The sequence below is a fragment of the Platichthys flesus genome, chromosome 10 (assembly GCF_949316205.1).
Source record: "Platichthys flesus chromosome 10, fPlaFle2.1, whole genome shotgun sequence".
NCBI lineage: Eukaryota > Metazoa > Chordata > Actinopteri > Pleuronectiformes > Pleuronectidae > Platichthys > Platichthys flesus.
Window position 1 is genome coordinate 24,651,320 of NC_084954.1, and position 22,562 is coordinate 24,673,881.

Sequence of the window (22,562 nt, forward strand, 5' to 3'; positions counted from 1 at the left end):
TAACATTATTCTACATGTATTTGAAAAAAACAAAACTTTGAACTTCAAACCTAAATTTGGCATGTCCCTACCACCTCTTTCGACCGGCTGATACATTGTAGCTCTTTTAATGTATTCATACCCTCCCCATATGAACTGAAACAGAGATTTTTGAAGTTTTAAACAAACTAAAGCCGGCATGGGGAAAATATAAGCCACATGAAGTAATGTCGGCAATAAATCAGATTTAATAACCAAAATCTTACCACTAATGGACAGCCTTCTTAATTTCCACATATTTAGTTTTTTCAGCACTTTTCCCAATTTTGTCTCCCAATTAGTTTCTCCATCATTGTTATTTCCAAAGGATATTCCCAGTAAAGTCATTGGCCCCGCACACAGAGAGAACCCTAAAGGGTTATCAACTCTGTCCTTCCACTTTCCAAAGTATTTGATTTGGGATTTTCCTGTATTGACTCTAGAACCAGAAGCAACTGAGAATGTGTGGATGACCTGCATAGCTTCGCGCAGACAGAAATCATCTTTTAAATACAGTACAGTGTCATCTGCATACTGGGATATGGTCAAGGATTCACCACCAGGCAGCTGTATACCCTTGATGTTAACATTTTTCCTGATTGCACATGTCAGCGTTTCAATGAATAGCACATACAAGGGGGCTGATGCTGGACATCCCTGTCTGACCCCTCTGGTTTGTTTAAAGAATTCACCAAGGTTGCCATTAACATTAACACTGCTTCCGACTTCTGTGTATAAAATCCTCAACCAACTCCTGAATCTAGCACCGAAGCCAAATTTCTTTAGTGTCCTAAACAAAAAATTGTGATCAACTCTGTCAAAGGCTTTTTCCTGGTCAAGACTGAGGACAATTAGTGGTATATTTCTGTCCTGAGAATAAGATAATATATCTCTATGCATTTGTAAATTCCAGTTTAGTTGCCTGCCAGGTACTGGACATGTCTGATCTGAGCCGATGATTAAGGGTAGAGCTGACACCAAACGGTTTGTCAAAACCTTACTAAAAATCTTATAATCTGTACAAAGCATTGTTAGAGGCCTGTAGTTTGATATTTTGTTGACATCACCTTTTTTAAACAGCAGGGATATCACCCCTTTTCTCATGGATTCCCCCATAATCCCAGATGTACATATATAAGTGAACAACTCTAACAGCCATGACCCAATGTCTTCCCAAAATATTATATAAAACTCTTTTGTGATCCCATCTATTCCTGGCACCTTGCCCTTTTTCAAAGACATGGTTGCCCTCAGGATTTCTTCTAAAGTAAAATCTTTATCTAGCTCTGTTCTCAGATCTTCAGGTATGAATCTGTCTATATTGTCTAACAATGTTGCACCTTTCATGTAGTCAACCTTTTCTGCTTTAAAAAACGTAGAAAAATGATTAGAGATAACTTGAGCAATCCCATCAGGATCGTTAATCTCCTCACCTGTTTCATTTAAAACGGAAACTATGCTCCTCCTCTTTGCCTGTGCTTTGGACTGTCTAAAGAAGTAGGGGGAACACTTTTCGTCACTCTCCCACTTCTCTCTAAGACACCGGAATTTATAGGCCTCTGCTCTGTTGTGAAAAAATAACCTCTGTTTATCTTGCAAATGTTTCAGCAAGTCCTTGTCTCTTTGTCCACCTGCATTTCTCTGTTCCATTAATTTATTTATGGCATTTTGCAGTCGGTAGTATAATTTAAATTCCTCTTTCCTTGATTCTTTTGAGTAATTCTGTGTGTAGTATCTAATACGCAGCTTTGTGCTTTCCCACCATTCACAGACATTTTCATAAAATACTCTCATATGAAAGCAATCTTTTAGAAAACACTTTAATGCTACCCTAAACTGCTGGAGCTCTAGAATATTGTTGTTTAATTTCCAATACCCTTTACCATTTTTGATCATCATTGAGGTTAGTTTTACTGAGAGCATGTTGTGATCTGTGTAAAAAACTGGTGATACTTTCGCCCCTGTCACCTGAAATTCTACCGGACAAAATATATAGTCTATCCTACTCTTCGCCCCTCTACTATTTGACCATGTGAAGCCAAGATCGTCTGGGTTAGCTTTTTTATATGAATCCACCAAATTATACTTTGTAACAATATTTATTAAACTGGCATCGGCCTTGCTGCCCTCACTTTGGGAATTGAAGTCTCCTCCAATTACCACATGGCGGTTGGTCATGAAAGCAGTGTCCAGACTAAGAAAAAGCTCCCTTCTCTCCTTTGGAGAAGAGTGGGCATATATGTTAATAACTCTTAACCCCTTTCCCTTCCAGTCAATATCTGTTACCAAAACCCTCCCCTGTACCACTGAAAAACTGCCAACCACTTGGACTTCATTATTCCCACATAGTGTTCCCACCCCAGATGAATGGACCCCCCCAATGCTCCACCTAGATTCACCTTTGGTCCACTCTTTTGAGAATAGGTTCACGTCGTCTTCATTTTTCAAGTGGACCTCTTGCAAAAGGCATAAAGAAAAGTTGATTGAACATAAATGAGAAAAGACCACTTCCCTTTTGGCCTTGTTCCTCAAACCTCTAACATTTATGGAAACTATATGTAATGAGGACATTCTGGTAAATGAGGAATGAGACAAAAAACAAAACAAACAAACAAACCATCAAAGACGAGACACTGTGTTTTCTCTAATTTTCAACTTCACAGTCAAATTCAATGCCTTCCCTATGTGTCTTTTCCTCGGGCACCGCGTGCCTTGAGTTGGGGGTATTACCCTCTGGAAGCAATGAGCATTGCTCTGAAACCAAATCCCTGTCAGAGTTGTTCGGAGCCAGGGACTCCACCAGGACACACCCGGACGGGGGCATGCTGCCGTCAGAGTCTGTCACCTCAGTCTGCACTGGAATTTGTCCATGCTTCCACCCTCCAGCCCATCCACCCTGGCAGCAGCCTTCACATCCTGATCGCTGTTCACCTGCAGCCCCTCCATCTCCCCTTCCTCCTGCGACTCCTCCACAACCTCAGAAAGAACACTGAACACGCTATCCACTCCCAGGGGCACAGCGCTTGTCTCGATCCTCCTTTTTTTCCCCTTGCCTCCCCTGCTTTCCACTGTGGTCCACTCAGGAACAGGTTGGCTCTCCTCTGAGGTTGTAGTCTCCTCCCCCTTCTTCTTCTCTGGGGGAGGTGCTCGTTCAGGTGGATCAACCACATTTGCCTCAATCTCATTGTCACCAAACATTTGATCAATTACCTCGTTAATTGCTCTCAGGGAGGAGGCATCAGGATCTTCGCACATTGGTCGCCTTACAATGCTTGCATAGGAGGAGCGGACCTCAGGGCAGTGCTTAAATAAATGTCCTTCAGACCCACAAAGATTGCATTTTCTGGAACGGTCACAAGTCCCCATTTTGTGTCCTAGACCCTTGCAATTTCTGCACCTCACCTGCGTGCAGGATTCTGCCGTGTGACCAAAGTCTGTGCATTTTCTGCAGTAAATAGGCTGGCCCGAGTAGTACAGATATCCTCTATTTGTGCCTATGGTGAAGGAGGCAGGGGGGTGGTGGTAGCCATCGTGACCATCTGGGTCATCCTTCAGCCGCACACGACATTGTCTTTTTCCAGTCCAAACGTCAAGAGAGTCCCTGATTTCCCTCATGCTCGAAATCACTGTCACATGCTTAGAAAGGAAGTATCTGGTTGCTTCTTCAGTTACCCAGGGATTATAGTTATGAATTGTGATAACCCGCTCACCAGTTCGGCAAAGGCTTTGAATCTGGTACTCCCTCAGTGGTCCATCAGCCAAACGATCAGCCAACCTTTTCGTTTCCTCCATCTTGGTGAGATTATAGAACGTAACATCAAAAAAACGGTCGGTGGCATTTCTCTGCAAGCAGAGGAGGTCATCTATCTTGAGGGACAAGGCTCCAAAAAGAATATTAACTCCAAATTCTCTCCTATCCAGAAAAAACTTCAGTACTCATCCAAATGAATCTCAAAGTATTTTTCAGCACGGGAAGTGCCTGCTGTGAAACTGTTGCTGACGTCATTATGACAATCCACTTCCGCAAACCCTTCTCACCTGGCTAGATCTTAGCCAAAAGGCCGAGAAGCGATAATCCACAAGTGTTGGATGTCCAAGCTAACCTCTTGGCACAAATCTCCCTTGCTGTGGTACCCCGTTTGTAGGTGTGCATAACAATGGCTGCTCATCACCTCCGCCCAAGCTCTCCTTTGTGGACACCTGATTGCTGACCTAGACAGCTCTTTGACTTTTCACAATTTCATAAGGCTCAGCCATACAGCAAAGCCTGCCAAAAATAGATTCAACTCATGTTTGTTCCTCTCCACGGAAGTCTTTAGTAAAAGGCGAAAGACTTGTGCGTTATGAAGAGAAACCAGAGTCAGCATGGCCCTCTGCTCGAGAGCAGCGGTGGAGCCTCTCGGTCACAGTCACCACCTTCGCGGTGGGCCTCTCTTTGCTTTCCGCATGTCAGATTCTAGTATACAACATTCCCACCACGCCCCCATCTGCCAACACAAATTATACAAGGCTTTATTTGCTCCTGCCCTGACTAGTGATTGGCTTTTAAGCCTTTTTAAGCGATACATCCCTGAACCACTTACATTGGGTCCAAAAGCGGACTCTGCTTTCTCACCAAGTCTCCCAGGAGATGTTGAGTGAAAACACGTTTCAGTTTTTGACAAATGCTTCTGATTCTATTTGGAATCCAGTTGATGCTCATTGTGACCCCGTGCAGAGTCATGCATAATCACTTCACAAGGCAGTGAGTCATAAGAGCAGTTTTGCACACTTGTCAAACTCTGCCAGGCCATTCCCTCAGTTTCATTGACCCAGTGTAGAATTCACCTTGAAACCTCCACAATTGTTTGAGTGTTTGCTTTTCTACAAGGTAAGAACAGAGTGCACCGTTCCCAGCGGCACTGCAATGCTAGGTCGATGCGTGGAGAGAAGGGAGCAAGCTCCAAATTTCTGCTCCTCTTGCCAAAAATCTGCTTAATATGTAGTCCTCATATAGAGGACATATCAGATATTAAACTGATAAGAACAGATACTACACTTGATCTTAGCCAAAAGGCCGAGAAGCGATAATCCACAAGTGTTGGATATCCAAGCTAACCTCTTGGCACAAATCTCCCTTGCTGTGGTACCCCGTTTGTAGGTGTGCATAACAATGGCTGCTCATCACCTCCGCCCAAGCTCTCCTTTGTGGACACCTGATTGCTGACCTAGACAGCTCTTTGACTTTTCACAATTTCATAAGGCTCAGCCATACAGCAAAGCCTGCCAAAAATAGATTCAACTCATGTTTGTTCCTCTCCACGGAAGTCTTTAGTAAAAGGCGAAAGACTTGTGCGCTATGAAGAGAAACCAGAGTCAGCATGGCCCTCTGCTCGAGAGCAGCGGTGGAGCCTCTCGGTCACAGTCACCACCTTCGCGGTGGGCCTCTCTTTGCTTTCCGCATGTCAGATTCTAGTATACAACATTCCCACCACGCCCCCATCTGCCAACACAAATTATACAAGGCTTTATTTGCTCCTGCCCTGACTAATGATTGGCTTTTAAGCCTTTTTAAGCAATACATCCCTGAACCACTTACATTGGGTCCAAAAGCGGACTCTGCTTTCTCACCAAGTCTCCCAGGAGATGTTGAGTGAAAACACGTTTCAGTTTTTGACAAATGCTTCTGATTCTATTTGGAATCCAGTTGATGCTCATTGTGACCCCGTGCAGAGTCATGCATAATCACTTCACAAGGCAGTGAGTCATAAGAGCAGTTTTGCACACTTGTCAAACTCTGCCAGGCCATTCCCTCAGTTTCATTCACCCAGTGTAGAATTCACCTTGAAACCTCCACAATTGTTTGAGTGTTTGCTTTTCTACAAGGTAAGAACAGAGTGCACCGTTCCCAGCGGCACTGCAATGCTAGGTCGATGCGTGGAGAGAAGGGAGCAAGCTCCAAATTTCTGCTCCTCTTGCCAAAAATCTGCTTAATATGTAGTCCTCATATAGAGGACATATCAGATATTAAACTGATAAGAACAGATACTACACTTGATCTTAGCCAAAAGGCCGAGAAGCGATAATCCACAAGTGTTGGATGTCCAAGCTAACCTCTTGGCACAAATCTCCCTTGCTGTGGTACCCCGTTTGTAGGTGTGCATAACAATGGCTGCTCATCACCTCCGCCCAAGCTCTCCTTTGTGGACACCTGATTGCTGACCTAGACAGCTCTTTGACTTTTCACAATTTCATAAGGCTCAGCCATACAGCAAAGCCTGCCAAAAATAGATTCAACTCATGTTTGTTCCTCTCCACGGAAGTCTTTAGTAAAAGGCGAAAGACTTGTGCGTTATGAAGAGAAACCAGAGTCAGCATGGCCCTCTGCTCGAGAGCAGCGGTGGAGCCTCTCGGTCACAGTCACCACCTTCGCGGTGGGCCTCTCTTTGCTTTCCGCATGTCAGATTCTAGTATACAACATTCCCACCACGCCCCCATCTGCCAACACAAATTATACAAGGCTTTATTTGCTCCTGCCCTGACTAGTGATTGGCTTTTAAGCCTTTTTTAAGCAATACATCCCTGAACCACTTACATTGGGTCCAAAATCGGACTCTGCTTTCTCACCAGGTCTCCCAGGAGATGTTGAGTGAAAACACGTTTCAGTTTTTGACAAATGCTTCTGATTCTATTTGGAATCCAGTTGATGCTCATTGTGACCCCGTGCAGATTCATGCATAATCGCTTCACAAGGCAGTGAGTCATCAGAGCAGTTTTGCACACTTGTCAAACTCTGCCAGGCCATTCCCTCAGTTTTATTGACCCAGTGTAGAATTTACCTTAAAACCTCCACAATTGTTTGAGTGTTTGCTTTTCTACAAGGTAAGAACAGAGAGCACCGTGCCCAGCGGCACTGCAATGCTAGGCCAATGCTCGGAGAGAAGGGAGCAAGCTCCAAATTTCTGCTCCTCTTGCCAAAAATCTGCTTAATATGTAGTCCTCATATAGAGGACATATCAGATATTAAACTGATAAGAACAGATTATTTTTTTTTTTTTTTTTTTGGAATTTATTTTTATTTAATTCACTCATGAGCAGTACAATACTTTACATTACAAAGATCATCATCTCTCCACATCTTAAGACCTCCAGAATTCTATCGGACTAAAAGAAAATAAGAGGAGGTACAATAAAAGACTCTTTCATGAGTTCAGTCTACAGATTGTCAAAAATAATTTTCCATCGATCTTTAATTGAGTCGATGCCCCATTTGCTCGCCTCCAATTTAAGTTTTCGCCGCATAATGTCTTCAATACTGTGTGTAGTGTTTTCTATCGACCACTTTTCCGTCTCATTTATTATACTACCTCTTACCTCCCATAACTTAGCCTTCACAATTGATGTAAGTTCTAAGGCTTTGCACACACCTTTGTCCCCCTCTAAACTAAAATCCATGAACAGAACTTTTTCCCAATTCACCTCTTTTAGAAACCCGAATCTTTGGCCCAATTTCTTCCACAATTGTTTTGCAAAAGGACATTCAAATAATGCATGTTCCACGGTTTCTACCCCATTGCATCCACGTCTTGGGCATATCCTATTTAATGTTAAATCATGATTAAATAGAGTATTCCTCACAGGTAATTTCCTATGAAGCACCAACCAATTAAAATCTCTTAATCTGTTTTCTAGACTCTTGCATTGGGTTCTTCTCCACACGTCACTATGAACATGCAAACCATCTTTAGGGTCAAACTTAGCAATCAACGTTTCATACAGCTTTTTGTGATTAACTACTGAATCTCTTTTCCAACACTCCTTGTATTTCTTTGCCCAACTTATCATTTTTTTATAATGATCTGGCATGACCTCTGCTTTCGGAAAACTGTTTTCCCATTTCGCCACAAGAGGTCTCAGATGGATAGAGAGCCAGAATTTAATCAATGGTTGGCATTTGTGTTCAGGTGGGTTTAACATTATTCTACATGTATTTGAAAAAAACAAAACTTTGAACTTCAAACCTAAATTTGGCATGTCCCTACCACCTCTTTCGACCGGCTGATACATTGTAGCTCTTTTAATGTATTCATACCCTCCCCATATGAACTGAAACAGAGATTTTTGAAGTTTTAAACAAACTAAAGCCGGCATGGGGAAAATATAAGCCACATGAAGTAATGTCGGCAATAAATCAGATTTAATAACCAAAATCTTACCACTAATGGACAGCCTTCTTAATTTCCACATATTTAGTTTTTTCAGCACTTTTCCCAATTTTGTCTCCCAATTAGTTTCTCCATCATTGTTATTTCCAAAGGATATTCCCAGTAAAGTCATTGGCCCCGCACACAGAGAGAACCCTAAAGGGTTATCAACTCTGTCCTTCCACTTTCCAAAGTATTTGATTTGGGATTTTCCTGTATTGACTCTAGAACCAGAAGCAACTGAGAATGTGTCGATGACCTGCATAGCTTCGCGCAGACAGAAATCATCTTTTAAATACAGTACAGTGTCATCTGCATACTGGGATATGGTCAAGGATTCACCACCAGGCAGCTGTATACCCTTGATGTTAACATTTTTCCTGATTGCACATGCCAGCGTTTCAATGAATAGCACATACAAGGGGGCTGATGCTGGACATCCCTGTCTGACCCCTCTGGTTTGTTTAAAGAATTCACCAAGGTTGCCATTAACATTAACACTGCTTCCGACTTCTGTGTATAAAATCCTCAACCAACTCCTGAATCTAGCACCGAAGCCAAATTTCTTTAGTGTCCTAAACAAAAAATTGTGATCAACTCTGTCAAAGGCTTTTTCCTGGTCAAGACTGAGGACAATTAGTGGTATATTTCTGTCCTGAGAATAAGATAGTATATCTCTATGCATTTGTAAATTCCAGTTTAGTTGCCTGCCAGGTACTGCACATGTCTGATCTGAGCCGATGATTAAGGGTAGAGCTGACACCAAACGGTTTGTCAAAACCTTACTAAAAATCTTATAATCTGTACAAAGCATTGTTAGAGGCCTGTAGTTTGATATTTTGTTGACATCACCTTTTTTAAACAGCAGGGATATCACCCCTTTTCTCATGGATTCCCCCATAATCCCAGATGTACATATATAAGTGAACAACTCTAACAGCCATGACCCAATGTCTTCCCAAAATATTATATAAAATTCTTTTGTGATCCCATCTATTCCTGGCACCTTGCCCTTTTTCAAAGACATGGTTGCCCTCAGGATTTCTTCTAAAGTAAAATCTTTATCTAGCTCTGTTCTCAGATCTTCAGGTATGAATCTGTCTATATTGTCTAACAATGTTGGACCTTTCATGTAGTCAACCTTTTCTGCTTTAAAAAACGTAGAAAAATGATTAGAGATAACTTGAGCAATCCCATCAGGATCGTTAATCTCCTCACCTGTTTCATTTAAAACGGAAACTATGCTCCTCCTCTTTGCCTGTGCTTTGGACTGTCTAAAGAAGTAGGGAGAACACTTTTCGTCACTCTCCCACTTCTCTCTAAGACACCGGAATTTATAGGCCTCTGCTCTGTTGTGAAAAAATAACCTCTGTTTATCTTGCAAATGTTTCAGCAAGTCCTTATCAATTTGTCCACCTGCATTTCTCTGTTCCATTAATTTATTTATGGCTTTTTGCAGTCGGTAGTATAATTTAAATTCCTCTTTCCTTGATTCTTTTGAGTAATTCTGTGTGTAGTATCTAATACGCAGCTTTGTGCTTTCCCACCATTCACAGACATTTTCATAAAATACTCTCATATGAAAGCAATCTTTTAGAAAACACTTTAATGCTACCCTAAACTGCTGGAGCTCTAGAATATTGTTGTTTAATTTCCAATACCCTTTACCATTTTTGATCATCATTGAGGTTAGTTTTACTGAGAGCATGTTGTGATCTGTGTAAAAAACTGGTGATACTTTCGCCCCTGTCACCTGAAATTCTACCGGACAAAATATATAGTCTATCCTACTCTTCGCCCCTCTACTATTTGACCATGTGAAGCCAAGATCGTCTGGGTTAGCTTTTTTATATGAATCCACCAAATTATACTTTGTAACAATATTTATTAAACTGGCCTCGGCCTTGCTGCCCTCACTTTGGGAATTGAAGTCTCCTCCAATTACCACATGGCGGTTGGTCATGAAAGCAGTGTCAAGACTAAGAAAAAGCTCCCTTCTCTCCTTTGGAGAAGAGTGGGCATATATGTTAATAACTCTTAACCCCTTTCCCTTCCAGTCAATATCTGTTACCAAAACCCTCCCCTGTACCACTGAAAAACTGCCAACCACTTGGACTTCATTATTCCCACATAGTGTTCCCACCCCAGATGAATGGACCCCCCCAATGCTCCACCTAGATTCACCTTTGGTCCACTCTTTTGAGAATAGGTTCATGTCGTCTTCATTTTTCAAGTGGACCTCTTGCAAAAGGCATAAAGAAAAGTTGATTGAACATAAATGAGAAAAGACCACTTCCCTTTTGGCCTTGTTCCTCAAACCTCTAACATTTATGGAAACTATATGTAATGAGGACATTCTGGTAAATGAGGAATGAGACAAAAAACAAAACAAACAAACAAACCATCAAAGACGAGACACTGTGTTTTCTCTAATTTTCAACTTCACAGTCAAATTCAATGCCTTCCCTATGTGTCTTTTCCTCGGGCACCGCGTGCCCTGAGTTGGGGGTATTACCCTCTGGAAGCAATGAGCATTGCTCTGAAACCAAATCCCTGTCAGAGTTGTTCGGAGCCAGGGACTCCACCAGGACACACCCGGACGGGGGCATGCTGCCGTCAGAGTCTGTCACCTCAGTCTGCACTGGAATTTGTCCATGTTCTCCACCCTCCAGCCCATCCACCCTGGCAGCAGCCTTCACATCCTGATCGCTGTTCACCTGCAGCCCCTCCATCTCCCCTTCCTCCTGCGACTCCTCCACAACCTCAGAAAGAACACTGAACACGCTATCCACTCCCAGGGGCACAGCGCTTGTCTCGATCCTCCTTTTTTTCCCCTTGCCTCCCCTGCTTTCCACTGTGGTCCACTCAGGAACAGGTTGGCTCTCCTCTGAGGTTGTAGTCTCCTCCCCCTTCTTCTTCTCTGGGGGAGGTGCTCGTTCAGGTGGATCAACCACATTTGCCTCAATCTCATTGTCCACAAACATTTGATCAATTACCTCGTTAATTGCTCTCAGGGAGGAGGCATCAGGATCTTCGCACATTGGTCGCCTTACAATGCTTGCATAGGAGGAGCGGACCTCAGGGCAGTGCTTAAATAAATGTCCTTCAGACCCACAAAGATTGCATTTTCTGGAACGGTCACAAGTCCCCATTTTGTGTCCTAGACCCTTGCAATTTCTGCACCTCACCTGCGTGCAGGATTCTGCCGTGTGACCAAAGTCTGTGCATTTTCTGCAGTAAATAGGCTGGCCCGAGTAGTACAGATATCCTCTATTTGTGCCTATGGTGAAGGAGGCAGGGGGGTGGTGGTAGCCATCGTGACCATCTGGGTCATCCTTCAGCCGCACACGACATTGTCTTTTTCCAGTCCAAACGTCAAGAGAGTCCCTGATTTCCCTCATGCTCGAAATCACTGTCACATGCTTAGAAAGGAAGTATCTGGTTGCTTCTTCAGTTACCCAGGGATTATAGTTATGAATTGTGATAACACGCTCACCAGTTCGGCAAAGGCTTTGAATCTGGTACTCCCTCAGTGGTCCATCAGCCAAACGATCAGCCAACCTTTTCGTTTCCTCCATCTTGGTGAGATTATAGAACGTAACATCAAAAAAACGGTCGGTGGCATTTCTCTGCAAGCAGAGGAGGTCATCTATCTTGAGGGACAAGGCTCCAAAAAGAATATTAACTCCAAATTCTCTCCTATCCAAAAAAACTTCAGTACTCTTCCAAATGAATCTCAAAGTATTTTTCAGCACGGGAAGTCCCTGCTGTGAAACTGTTGCTGACGTCATTATGACAATCCACGTCCGCAAACCCTTCTCACCTGGCTAGATCTTAGCCAAAAGGCCGAGAAGCGATAATCCACAAGTGTTGGATGTCCAAGCTAACCTCTTGGCACAAATCTCCCTTGCTGTGGTACCCCGTTTGTAGGTGTGCATAACAATGGCTGCTCATCACCTCCGCCCAAGCTCTCCTTTGTGGACACCTGATTGCTGACCTAGACAGCTCTTTGACTTTTCACAATTTCATAAGGCTCAGCCATACAGCAAAGCCTGCCAAAAATAGATTCAACTCATGTTTGTTCCTCTCCACGGAAGTCTTTAGTAAATGGCGAAAGACTTGTGCGTTATGAAGAGAAACCAGAGTCAGCATGGCCCTCTGCTCGAGAGCAGCGGTGGAGCCTCTCGGTCACAGTCACCACCTTCGCGGTGGGCCTCTCTTTGCTTTCCGCATGTCAGATTCTAGTATACAACATTCCCACCACGCCCCCATCTGCCAACACAAATTATACAAGGCTTTATTTGCTCCTGCCCTGACTAGTGATTGGCTTTTAAGCCTTTTTAAGCGATACATCCCTGAACCACTTACATTGGGTCCAAAAGCGGACTCTGCTTTCTCACCAAGTCTCCCAGGAGATGTTGAGTGAAAACACGTTTCAGTTTTTGACAAATGCTTCTGATTCTATTTGGAATCCAGTTGATGCTCATTGTGACCCCGTGCAGAGTCATGCATAATCACTTCACAAGGCAGTGAGTCATAAGAGCAGTTTTGCACACTTGTCAAACTCTGCCAGGCCATTCCCTCAGTTTCATTGACCCAGTGTAGAATTCACCTTGAAACCTCCACAATTGTTTGAGTGTTTGCTTTTCTACAAGGTAAGAACAGAGTGCACCGTTCCCAGCGGCACTGCAATGCTAGGTCGATGCGTGGAGAGAAGGGAGCAAGCTCCAAATTTCTGCTCCTCTTGCCAAAAATCTGCTTAATATGTAGTCCTCATATAGAGGACATATCAGATATTAAACTGATAAGAACAGATACTACACTTGATCTTAGCCAAAAGGCCGAGAAGCGATAATCCACAAGTGTTGGATATCCAAGCTAACCTCTTGGCACAAATCTCCCTTGCTGTGGTACCCCGTTTGTAGGTGTGCATAACAATGGCTGCTCATCACCTCCGCCCAAGCTCTCCTTTGTGGACACCTGATTGCTGACCTAGACAGCTCTTTGACTTTTCACAATTTCATAAGGCTCAGCCATACAGCAAAGCCTGCCAAAAATAGATTCAACTCATGTTTGTTCCTCTCCACGGAAGTCTTTAGTAAAAGGCGAAAGACTTGTGCGCTATGAAGAGAAACCAGAGTCAGCATGGCCCTCTGCTCGAGAGCAGCGGTGGAGCCTCTCGGTCACAGTCACCACCTTCGCGGTGGGCCTCTCTTTGCTTTCCGCATGTCAGATTCTAGTATACAACATTCCCACCACGCCCCCATCTGCCAACACAAATTATACAAGGCTTTATTTGCTCCTGCCCTGACTAATGATTGGCTTTTAAGCCTTTTTAAGCAATACATCCCTGAACCACTTACATTGGGTCCAAAAGCGGACTCTGCTTTCTCACCAAGTCTCCCAGGAGATGTTGAGTGAAAACACGTTTCAGTTTTTGACAAATGCTTCTGATTCTATTTGGAATCCAGTTGATGCTCATTGTGACCCCGTGCAGAGTCATGCATAATCACTTCACAAGGCAGTGAGTCATAAGAGCAGTTTTGCACACTTGTCAAACTCTGCCAGGCCATTCCCTCAGTTTCATTCACCCAGTGTAGAATTCACCTTGAAACCTCCACAATTGTTTGAGTGTTTGCTTTTCTACAAGGTAAGAACAGAGTGCACCGTTCCCAGCGGCACTGCAATGCTAGGTCAATGCGTGGAGAGAAGGGAGCAAGCTCCAAATTTCTGCTCCTCTTGCCAAAAATCTGCTTAATATGTAGTCCTCATATAGAGCACATATCAGATATTAAACTGATAAGAACAGATACTACACTTGATCTTAGCCAAAAGGCCGAGAAGCGATAATCCACAAGTGTTGGATGTCCAACCTAACCTCTTGGCACAAATCTCCCTTGCTGTGGTACCCCGTTTGTAGGTGTGCATAACAATGGCTGCTCATTACCTCCGCCCAAGCTCTCCTTTGTGGACACTTGATTGCTGACCTAGACAGCTCTTTGACTTTTCACAATTTCATAAGGCTCAGCCATACAGCAAAGCCTGCCAAAAATAGATTCAACTCATGTTTGTTCCTCTCCACGGAAGTCTTTAGTAAAAGGCGAAAGACTTGTGCGTTATGAAGAGAAACCAGAGTCAGCATGGCCCTCTGCTCGAGAGCAGCGGTGGAGCCTCTCGGTCACAGTCACCACCTTCGCGGTGGGCCTCTCTTTGCTTTCCGCATGTCAGATTCTAGTATACAACATTCCCACCACGCCCCCATCTGCCAACACAAATTATACAAGGCTTTATTTGCTCCTGCCCTGACTAGTGATTGGCTTTTAAGCCTTTTTAAGCAATACATCCCTGAACCACTTACATTGGGTCCAAAAGCGGACTCTGCTTTCTCACCAAGTCTCCCAGGAGATGTTGAGTGAAAACACGTTTCAGTTTTTGACAAATGCTTCTGATTCTATTTGGAATCCAGTTGATGCTCATTGTGACCCCGTGGAGATTCATGCATAATCGCTTCACAAGGCAGTGAGTCATCAGAGCAGTTTTGCACACTTGTCAAACTCTGCCAGGCCATTCCCTCAGTTTCATTGACCCAGTGTAGAATTCACCTTGAAACCTCCACAATTGTTTGAGTATTTGCTTTTCTACAAGGTAAGAACAGAGTGCACCATTCCCAGCGGCACTGCAATGCTAGGTCGATGCGTGGAGAGAAGGGAGCAAGCTCCAAATTTCTGCTCCTCTTGCCAAAAATCTGCTTAGTATGTAGTCCTCATATAGAGGACATATCAGATATTAAACTGATAAGAACAGATACTACACTTGATCTTAGCCAAAAGGCCGAGAAGCGATAATCCACAAGTGTTGGATGTCCAAGCTAACCTCTTGGCACAAATCTCCCTTGCTGTGGTACCCCGTTTGTAGGTGTGCATAACAATGGCTGCTCATCACCTCCGCCCAAGCTCTCCTTTGTGGACACCTGATTGCTGACCTAGACAGCTCTTTGACTTTTCACAATTTCATAAGGCTCAGCCATACAGCAAAGCCTGCCAAAAATAGATTCAACTCATGTTTGTTCCTCTCCACGGAAGTCTTTAGTAAAAGGCGAAAGACTTGTGCGTTATGAAGAGAAACCAGAGTCAGCATGGCCCTCTGCTCGAGAGCAGCGGTGGAGCCTCTCGGTCACAGTCACCACCTTCGCGGTGGGCCTCTCTTTGCTTTCCGCATGTCAGATTCTAGTATACAACATTCCCACCACGCCCCCATCTGCCAACACAAATTATACAAGGCTTTATTTGCTCCTGCCCTGACTAGTGATTGGCTTTTAAGCCTTTTTAAGCAATACATCCCTGAACCACTTACATTGGGTCCAAAATCGGACTCTGCTTTCTCACCAGGTCTCCCAGGAGATGTTGAGTGAAAACACGTTTCAGTTTTTGACAAATGCTTCTGATTCTATTTGGAATCCAGTTGATGCTCATTGTGACCCCGTGCAGATTCATGCATAATCGCTTCACAAGGCAGTGAGTCATCAGAGCAGTTTTGCACACTTGTCAAACTCTGCCAGGCCATTCCCTCAGTTTTATTGACCCAGTGTAGAATTTACCTTAAAACCTCCACAATTGTTTGAGTGTTTGCTTTTCTACAAGGTAAGAACAGAGAGCACCGTGCCCAGCGGCACTGCAATGCTAGGCCAATGCTCGGAGAGAAGGGAGCAAGCTCCAAATTTCTGCTCCTCTTGCCAAAAATCTGCTTAATATGTAGTCCTCATATAGAGGACATATCAGATATTAAACTGATAAGAACAGATTATTTTTTTTTTTTTTTTTTTGGAATTTATTTTTATTTAATTCACTCATGAGCAGTACAATACTTTACATTACAAAGATCATCATCTCTCCACATCTTAAGACCTCCAGAATTCTATCGGACTAAAAGAAAATAAGAGGAGGTACAATAAAAGACTCTTTCATGAGTTCAGTCTACAGATTGTCAAAAATAATTTTCCATCGATCTTTAATTGAGTCGATGCCCCATTTGCTCGCCTCCAATTTAAGTTTTCGCCGCATAATGTCTTCAATACTGTGTGTAGTGTTTTCTATCGACCACTTTTCCGTCTCATTTATTATACTACCTCTTACCTCCCATAACTTAGCCTTCACAATTGATGTAAGTTCTAAGGCTTTGCACACACCTTTGTCCCCCTCTAAACTAAAATCCATGAACAGAACTTTTTCCCAATTCACCTCTTTTAGAAACCCGAATCTTTGGCCCAATTTCTTCCACAATTGTTTTGCAAAAGGACATTCAAATAATGCATGTTCCACGGTTTCTACCCCATTGCATCCACGTCTTGGGCATATCCTATTTAATGTTAAATCATGATTAAATAGAGTATTCCTCACAGGTAATTTCCTATGAAGCACCAACCAATTAAAATCTCTTAATCTGTTTTCTAGACTCTTGCATTGGGTTCTTCTCCACACGTCACTATGAACATGCAAACCATCTTTAGGGTCAAACTTAGCAATCAACGTTTCATACAGCTTTTTGTGATTAACTACTGAATCTCTTTTCCAACACTCCTTGTATTTCTTTGCCCAACTTATCATTTTTTTATAATGATCTGGCATGACCTCTGCTTTCGGAAAACTGTTTTCCCATTTCGCCACAAGAGGTCTCAGATGGATAGAGAGCCAGAATTTAATCAATGGTTGGCATTTGTGTTCAGGTGGGTTTAACATTATTCTACATGTATTTGAAAAAAACAAAACTTTGAACTTCAAACCTAAATTTGGCATGTCCCTACCACCTCTTTCGACCGGCTGATACATTGTAGCTCTTTTAATGTATTCATACCCTCCCCATATGAACTGAAACAGAGATTTTTGAAGTTTTAAACAAACTAAAGCCGGCATGGGGAAAATATAAGCCACATGAAGTAATGTCGGCAATAAATCAGATTTAATAACCAAAATCTTACCACTAATGGACAGCCTTCTTAATTTCCACATATTTAGTTTTTTCAGCACTTTTCCCAATTTTGTCTCCCAATTAGTTTCTCCATCATTGTTATTTCCAAAGGATATTCCCAGTAAAGTCATTGGCCCCGCACACAGAGAGAACCCTAAAGGGTTATCAACTCTGTCCTTCCACTTTCCAAAGTATTTGATTTGGGATTTTCCTGTATTGACTCTAGAACCAGAAGCAACTGAGAATGTGTCGATGACCTGCATAGCTTCGCGCAGACAGAAATCATCTTTTAAATACAGTACAGTGTCATCTGCATACTGGGATATGGTCAAGGATTCACCACCAGGCAGCTGTATACCCTTGATGTTAACATTTTTCCTGATTGCACATGCCAGCGTTTCAATGAATAGCACATACAAGGGGGCTGATGCTGGACATCCCTGTCTGACCCCTCTGGTTTGTTTAAAGAATTCACCAAGGTTGCCATTAACATTAACACTGCTTCCGACTTCTGTGTATAAAATCCTCAACCAACTCCTGAATCTAGCACCGAAGCCAAATTTCTTTAGTGTCCTAAACAAAAAATTGTGATCAACTCTGTCAAAGGCTTTTTCCTGGTCAAGACTGAGGACAATTAGTGGTATATTTCTGTCCTGAGAATAAGATAGTATATCTCTATGCATTTGTAAATTCCAGTTTAGTTGCCTGCCAGGTACTGCACATGTCTGATCTGAGCCGATGATTAAGGGTAGAGCTGACACCAAACGGTTTGTCAAAACCTTACTAAAAATCTTATAATCTGTACAAAGCATTGTTAGAGGCCTGTAGTTTGATATTTTGTTGACATCACCTTTTTTAAACAGCAGGGATATCACCCCTTTTCTCATGGATTCCCCCATAATCCCAGATGTACATATATAAGTGAACAACTCTAACAGCCATGACCCAATGTCTTCCCAAAATATTATATAAAATTCTTTTGTGATCCCATCTATTCCTGGCACCTTGCCCTTTTTCAAAGACATGGTTGCCCTCAGGATTTCTTCTAAAGTAAAATCTTTATCTAGCTCTGTTCTCAGATCTTCAGGTATGAATCTGTCTATATTGTCTAACAATGTTGGACCTTTCATGTAGTCAACCTTTTCTGCTTTAAAAAACGTAGAAAAATGATTAGAGATAACTTGAGCAATCCCATCAGGATCGTTAATCTCCTCACCTGTTTCATTTAAAACGGAAACTATGCTCCTCCTCTTTGCCTGTGCTTTGGACTGTCTAAAGAAGTAGGGAGAACACTTTTCGTCACTCTCCCACTTCTCTCTAAGACACCGGAATTTATAGGCCTCTGCTCTGTTGTGAAAAAATAACCTCTGTTTATCTTGCAAATGTTTCAGCAAGTCCTTATCAATTTGTCCACCTGCATTTCTCTGTTCCATTAATTTATTTATGGCTTTTTGCAGTCGGTAGTATAATTTAAATTCCTCTTTCCTTGATTCTTTTGAGTAATTCTGTGTGTAGTATCTAATACGCAGCTTTGTGCTTTCCCACCATTCACAGACATTTTCATAAAATACTCTCATATGAAAGCAATCTTTTAGAAAACACTTTAATGCTACCCTAAACTGCTGGAGCTCTAGAATATTGTTGTTTAATTTCCAATACCCTTTACCATTTTTGATCATCATTGAGGTTAGTTTTACTGAGAGCATGTTGTGATCTGTGTAAAAAACTGGTGATACTTTCGCCCCTGTCACCTGAAATTCTACCGGACAAAATATATAGTCTATCCTACTCTTCGCCCCTCTACTATTTGACCATGTGAAGCCAAGATCGTCTGGGTTAGCTTTTTTATATGAATCCACCAAATTATACTTTGTAACAATATTTATTAAACTGGCCTCGGCCTTGCTGCCCTCACTTTGGGAATTGAAGTCTCCTCCAATTACCACATGGCGGTTGGTCATGAAAGCAGTGTCAAGACTAAGAAAAAGCTCCCTTCTCTCCTTTGGAGAAGAGTGGGCATATATGTTAATAACTCTTAACCCCTTTCCCTTCCAGTCAATATCTGTTACCAAAACCCTCCCCTGTACCACTGAAAAACTGCCAACCACTTGGACTTCATTATTCCCACATAGTGTTCCCACCCCAGATGAATGGACCCCCCCAATGCTCCACCTAGATTCACCTTTGGTCCACTCTTTTGAGAATAGGTTCATGTCGTCTTCATTTTTCAAGTGGACCTCTTGCAAAAGGCATAAAGAAAAGTTGATTGAACATAAATGAGAAAAGACCACTTCCCTTTTGGCCTTGTTCCTCAAACCTCCAACATTTATGGAAACTATATGTAATGAGGACATTCTGGTAAATGAGGAATGAGACAAAAAACAAAACAAACAAACAAACCATCAAAGACGAGACACTGTGTTTTCTCTAATTTTCAACTTCACAGTCAAATTCAATGCCTTCCCTATGTGTCTTTTCCTCGGGCACCGCGTGCCCTGAGTTGGGGGTATTACCCTCTGGAAGCAATGAGCATTGCTCTGAAACCAAATCCCTGTCAGAGTTGTTCGGAGCCAGGGACTCCACCAGGACACACCCGGACGGGGGCATGCTGCCGTCAGAGTCTGTCACCTCAGTCTGCACTGGAATTTGTCCATGTTCTCCACCCTCCAGCCCATCCACCCTGGCAGCAGCCTTCACATCCTGATCGCTGTTCACCTGCAGCCCCTCCATCTCCCCTTCCTCCTGCGACTCCTCCACAACCTCAGAAAGAACACTGAACACGCTATCCACTCCCAGGGGCACAGCGCTTGTCTCGATCCTCCTTTTTTTCCCCTTGCCTCCCCTGCTTTCCACTGTGGTCCACTCAGGAACAGGTTGGCTCTCCTCTGAGGTTGTAGTCTCCTCCCCCTTCTTCTTCTCTGGGGGAGGTGCTCGTTCAGGTGGATCAACCACATTTGCCTCAATCTCATTGTCCACAAACATTTGATCAATTACCTCGTTAATTGCTCTCAGGGAGGAGGCATCAGGATCTTCGCACATTGGTCGCCTTACAATGCTTGCATAGGAGGAGCGGACCTCAGGGCAGTGCTTAAATAAATGTCCTTCAGACCCACAAAGATTGCATTTTCTGGAACGGTCACAAGTCCCCATTTTGTGTCCTAGACCCTTGCAATTTCTGCACCTCACCTGCGTGCAGGATTCTGCCGTGTGACCAAAGTCTGTGCATTTTCTGCAGTAAATAGGCTGGCCCGAGTAGTACAGATATCCTCTATTTGTGCCTATGGTGAAGGAGGCAGGGGGGTGGTGGTAGCCATCGTGACCATCTGGGTCATCCTTCAGCCGCACACGACATTGTCTTTTTCCAGTCCAAACGTCAAGAGAGTCCCTGATTTCCCTCATGCTCGAAATCACTGTCACATGCTTAGAAAGGAAGTATCTGGTTGCTTCTTCAGTTACCCAGGGATTATAGTTATGAATTGTGATAACACGCTCACCAGTTCGGCAAAGGCTTTGAATCTGGTACTCCCTCAGTGGTCCATCAGCCAAACGATCAGCCAACCTTTTCGTTTCCTCCATCTTGGTGAGATTATAGAACGTAACATCAAAAAAACGGTCGGTGGCATTTCTCTGCAAGCAGAGGAGGTCATCTATCTTGAGGGACAAGGCTCCAAAAAGAATATTAACTCCAAATTCTCTCCTATCCAAAAAAACTTCAGTACTCTTCCAAATGAATCTCAAAGTATTTTTCAGCACGGGAAGTCCCTGCTGTGAAACTGTTGCTGACGTCATTATGACAATCCACGTCCGCAAACCCTTCTCACCTGGCTAGATCTTAGCCAAAAGGCCGAGAAGCGATAATCCACAAGTGTTGGATGTCCAAGCCAACCTCTTGGCACAAATCTCCCTTGCTGTGGTACCCCGTTTGTAGGTGTGCATAACAATGGCTGCTCATCACCTCCGCCCAAGCTCTCCTTTGTGGACACCTGATTGCTGACCTAGACAGCTCTTTGACTTTTCACAATTTCATAAGGCTCAGCCATACAGCAAAGCCTGCCAAAAATAGATTCAACTCATGTTTGTTCCTCTCCACGGAAGTCTTTAGTAAAAGGCGAAAGACTTGTGCGTTATGAAGAGAAACCAGAGTCAGCATGGCCCTCTGCTCGAGAGCAGCGGTGGAGCCTCTCGGTCACAGTCACCACCTTCGCGGTGGGCCTCTCTTTGCTTTCCGCATGTCAGATTCTAGTATACAACATTCCCACCACGCCCCCATCTGCCAACACAAATTATACAAGGCTTTATTTGCTCCTGCCCTGACTAGTGATTGGCTTTTAAGCCTTTTTAAGCAATACATCCCTGAACCACTTACATTGGGTCCAAAAGCGGACTCTGCTTTCTCACCAGGTCTCCCAGGAGATGTTGAGTGAAAACACGTTTCAGTTTTTGACAAATGCTTCTGATTCTATTTGGAATCCAGTTGATGCTCATTGTGACCCCGTGCAGATTCATGCATAATCGCTTCACAAGGCAGTGAGTCATCAGAGCAGTTTTGCACACTTGTCAAACTCTGCCAGGCCATTCCCTCAGTTTTATTGACCCAGTGTAGAATTCACCTTAAAACCTCCACAATTGTTTGAGTGTTTGCTTTTCTACAAGGTAAGAACAGAGAGCACCGTGCCCAGCGGCACTGCAATGCTAGGCCAATGCTCGGAGAGAAGGGAGCAAGCTCCAAATTTCTGCTCCTCTTGCCAAAAATCTGCTTAATATGTAGTCCTCATATAGAGGACATATCAGATATTAAACTGATAAGAACAGATTTTTTTTTTTTTTTTTTTTTTTTTTGGAATTTTTTTTTATTTAATTCACTCATGAGCAGTACAATACTTTACATTACAAAGATCATCATCTCTCCACATCTTAAGACCTCCAGAATTCTATCGGACTAAAAGAAAATAAGAGGAGGTACAATAAAAGACTCTTTCATGAGTTCAGTCTACAGATTGTCAAAAATAATTTTCCATCGATCTTTAATTGAGTCGATGCCCCATTTGCTCGCCTCCAATTTAAGTTTTCGCCGCATAATGTCTTCAATACTGTGTGTAGTGTTTTCTATCGACCACTTTTCCGTCTCATTTATTATACTACCTCTTACCTCCCATAACTTAGCCTTCACAATTGATGTAAGTTCTAAGGCTTTGCACACACCTTTGTCCCCCTCTAAACTAAAATCCATGAACAGAACTTTTTCCCAATTCACCTCTTTTAGAAACCCGAATCTTTGGCCCAATTTCTTCCACAATTGTTTTGCAAAGGGACATTCAAATAATGCATGTTCCACGGTTTCTACCCCATTGCATCCACGTCTTGGGCATATCCTATTTAATGTTAAATCATGATTAA

At 43.0% G+C, this 22,562-nt stretch overlaps 16 non-coding genes across 16 annotated transcripts; all 16 read right to left on the reverse strand.

Annotated features, from left to right (window-relative positions):
• Nucleotides 1-4,268: 4,268 nt before the first annotated feature.
• LOC133963522 (U5 spliceosomal RNA) lies at nt 4,269-4,381 on the reverse strand. The gene has a single exon (XR_009923020.1). It is a non-coding gene; the product is annotated as a U5 spliceosomal RNA (small nuclear RNA).
• A 513-nt stretch (nt 4,382-4,894) lies between these two features.
• Nucleotides 4,895-5,086, reverse strand: LOC133964258 (U2 spliceosomal RNA). Its single transcript, XR_009923722.1, has one exon. It is a non-coding gene; the product is annotated as a U2 spliceosomal RNA (small nuclear RNA).
• Nucleotides 5,087-5,263: 177 nt separating this feature from the next.
• Nucleotides 5,264-5,376, reverse strand: LOC133963675 (U5 spliceosomal RNA). Its single transcript, XR_009923165.1, has one exon. It is a non-coding gene; the product is annotated as a U5 spliceosomal RNA (small nuclear RNA).
• Nucleotides 5,377-5,889: 513 nt separating this feature from the next.
• Nucleotides 5,890-6,081, reverse strand: LOC133964259 (U2 spliceosomal RNA). The gene has a single exon (XR_009923723.1). It is a non-coding gene; the product is annotated as a U2 spliceosomal RNA (small nuclear RNA).
• Nucleotides 6,082-6,258: 177 nt separating this feature from the next.
• LOC133963523 (U5 spliceosomal RNA) lies at nt 6,259-6,371 on the reverse strand. The gene has a single exon (XR_009923021.1). It is a non-coding gene; the product is annotated as a U5 spliceosomal RNA (small nuclear RNA).
• A 514-nt stretch (nt 6,372-6,885) lies between these two features.
• On the reverse strand, nt 6,886-7,070 carry LOC133963067 (U2 spliceosomal RNA). The gene has a single exon (XR_009922605.1). It is a non-coding gene; the product is annotated as a U2 spliceosomal RNA (small nuclear RNA).
• A 5,166-nt stretch (nt 7,071-12,236) lies between these two features.
• LOC133963814 (U5 spliceosomal RNA) lies at nt 12,237-12,349 on the reverse strand. Its single transcript, XR_009923298.1, has one exon. It is a non-coding gene; the product is annotated as a U5 spliceosomal RNA (small nuclear RNA).
• A 513-nt stretch (nt 12,350-12,862) lies between these two features.
• LOC133964261 (U2 spliceosomal RNA) lies at nt 12,863-13,054 on the reverse strand. The gene has a single exon (XR_009923724.1). It is a non-coding gene; the product is annotated as a U2 spliceosomal RNA (small nuclear RNA).
• Nucleotides 13,055-13,231: 177 nt separating this feature from the next.
• LOC133963676 (U5 spliceosomal RNA) lies at nt 13,232-13,344 on the reverse strand. The gene has a single exon (XR_009923166.1). It is a non-coding gene; the product is annotated as a U5 spliceosomal RNA (small nuclear RNA).
• Nucleotides 13,345-13,857: 513 nt separating this feature from the next.
• LOC133962870 (U2 spliceosomal RNA) lies at nt 13,858-14,049 on the reverse strand. Its single transcript, XR_009922437.1, has one exon. It is a non-coding gene; the product is annotated as a U2 spliceosomal RNA (small nuclear RNA).
• A 177-nt stretch (nt 14,050-14,226) lies between these two features.
• Nucleotides 14,227-14,339, reverse strand: LOC133963524 (U5 spliceosomal RNA). Its single transcript, XR_009923022.1, has one exon. It is a non-coding gene; the product is annotated as a U5 spliceosomal RNA (small nuclear RNA).
• A 513-nt stretch (nt 14,340-14,852) lies between these two features.
• Nucleotides 14,853-15,044, reverse strand: LOC133962769 (U2 spliceosomal RNA). Its single transcript, XR_009922342.1, has one exon. It is a non-coding gene; the product is annotated as a U2 spliceosomal RNA (small nuclear RNA).
• A 177-nt stretch (nt 15,045-15,221) lies between these two features.
• LOC133963525 (U5 spliceosomal RNA) lies at nt 15,222-15,334 on the reverse strand. The gene has a single exon (XR_009923023.1). It is a non-coding gene; the product is annotated as a U5 spliceosomal RNA (small nuclear RNA).
• A 513-nt stretch (nt 15,335-15,847) lies between these two features.
• LOC133963068 (U2 spliceosomal RNA) lies at nt 15,848-16,032 on the reverse strand. The gene has a single exon (XR_009922606.1). It is a non-coding gene; the product is annotated as a U2 spliceosomal RNA (small nuclear RNA).
• A 5,166-nt stretch (nt 16,033-21,198) lies between these two features.
• On the reverse strand, nt 21,199-21,311 carry LOC133963526 (U5 spliceosomal RNA). Its single transcript, XR_009923024.1, has one exon. It is a non-coding gene; the product is annotated as a U5 spliceosomal RNA (small nuclear RNA).
• A 513-nt stretch (nt 21,312-21,824) lies between these two features.
• LOC133963083 (U2 spliceosomal RNA) lies at nt 21,825-22,013 on the reverse strand. Its single transcript, XR_009922618.1, has one exon. It is a non-coding gene; the product is annotated as a U2 spliceosomal RNA (small nuclear RNA).
• Between the last annotated feature and the right edge of the window lie 549 nt (nt 22,014-22,562).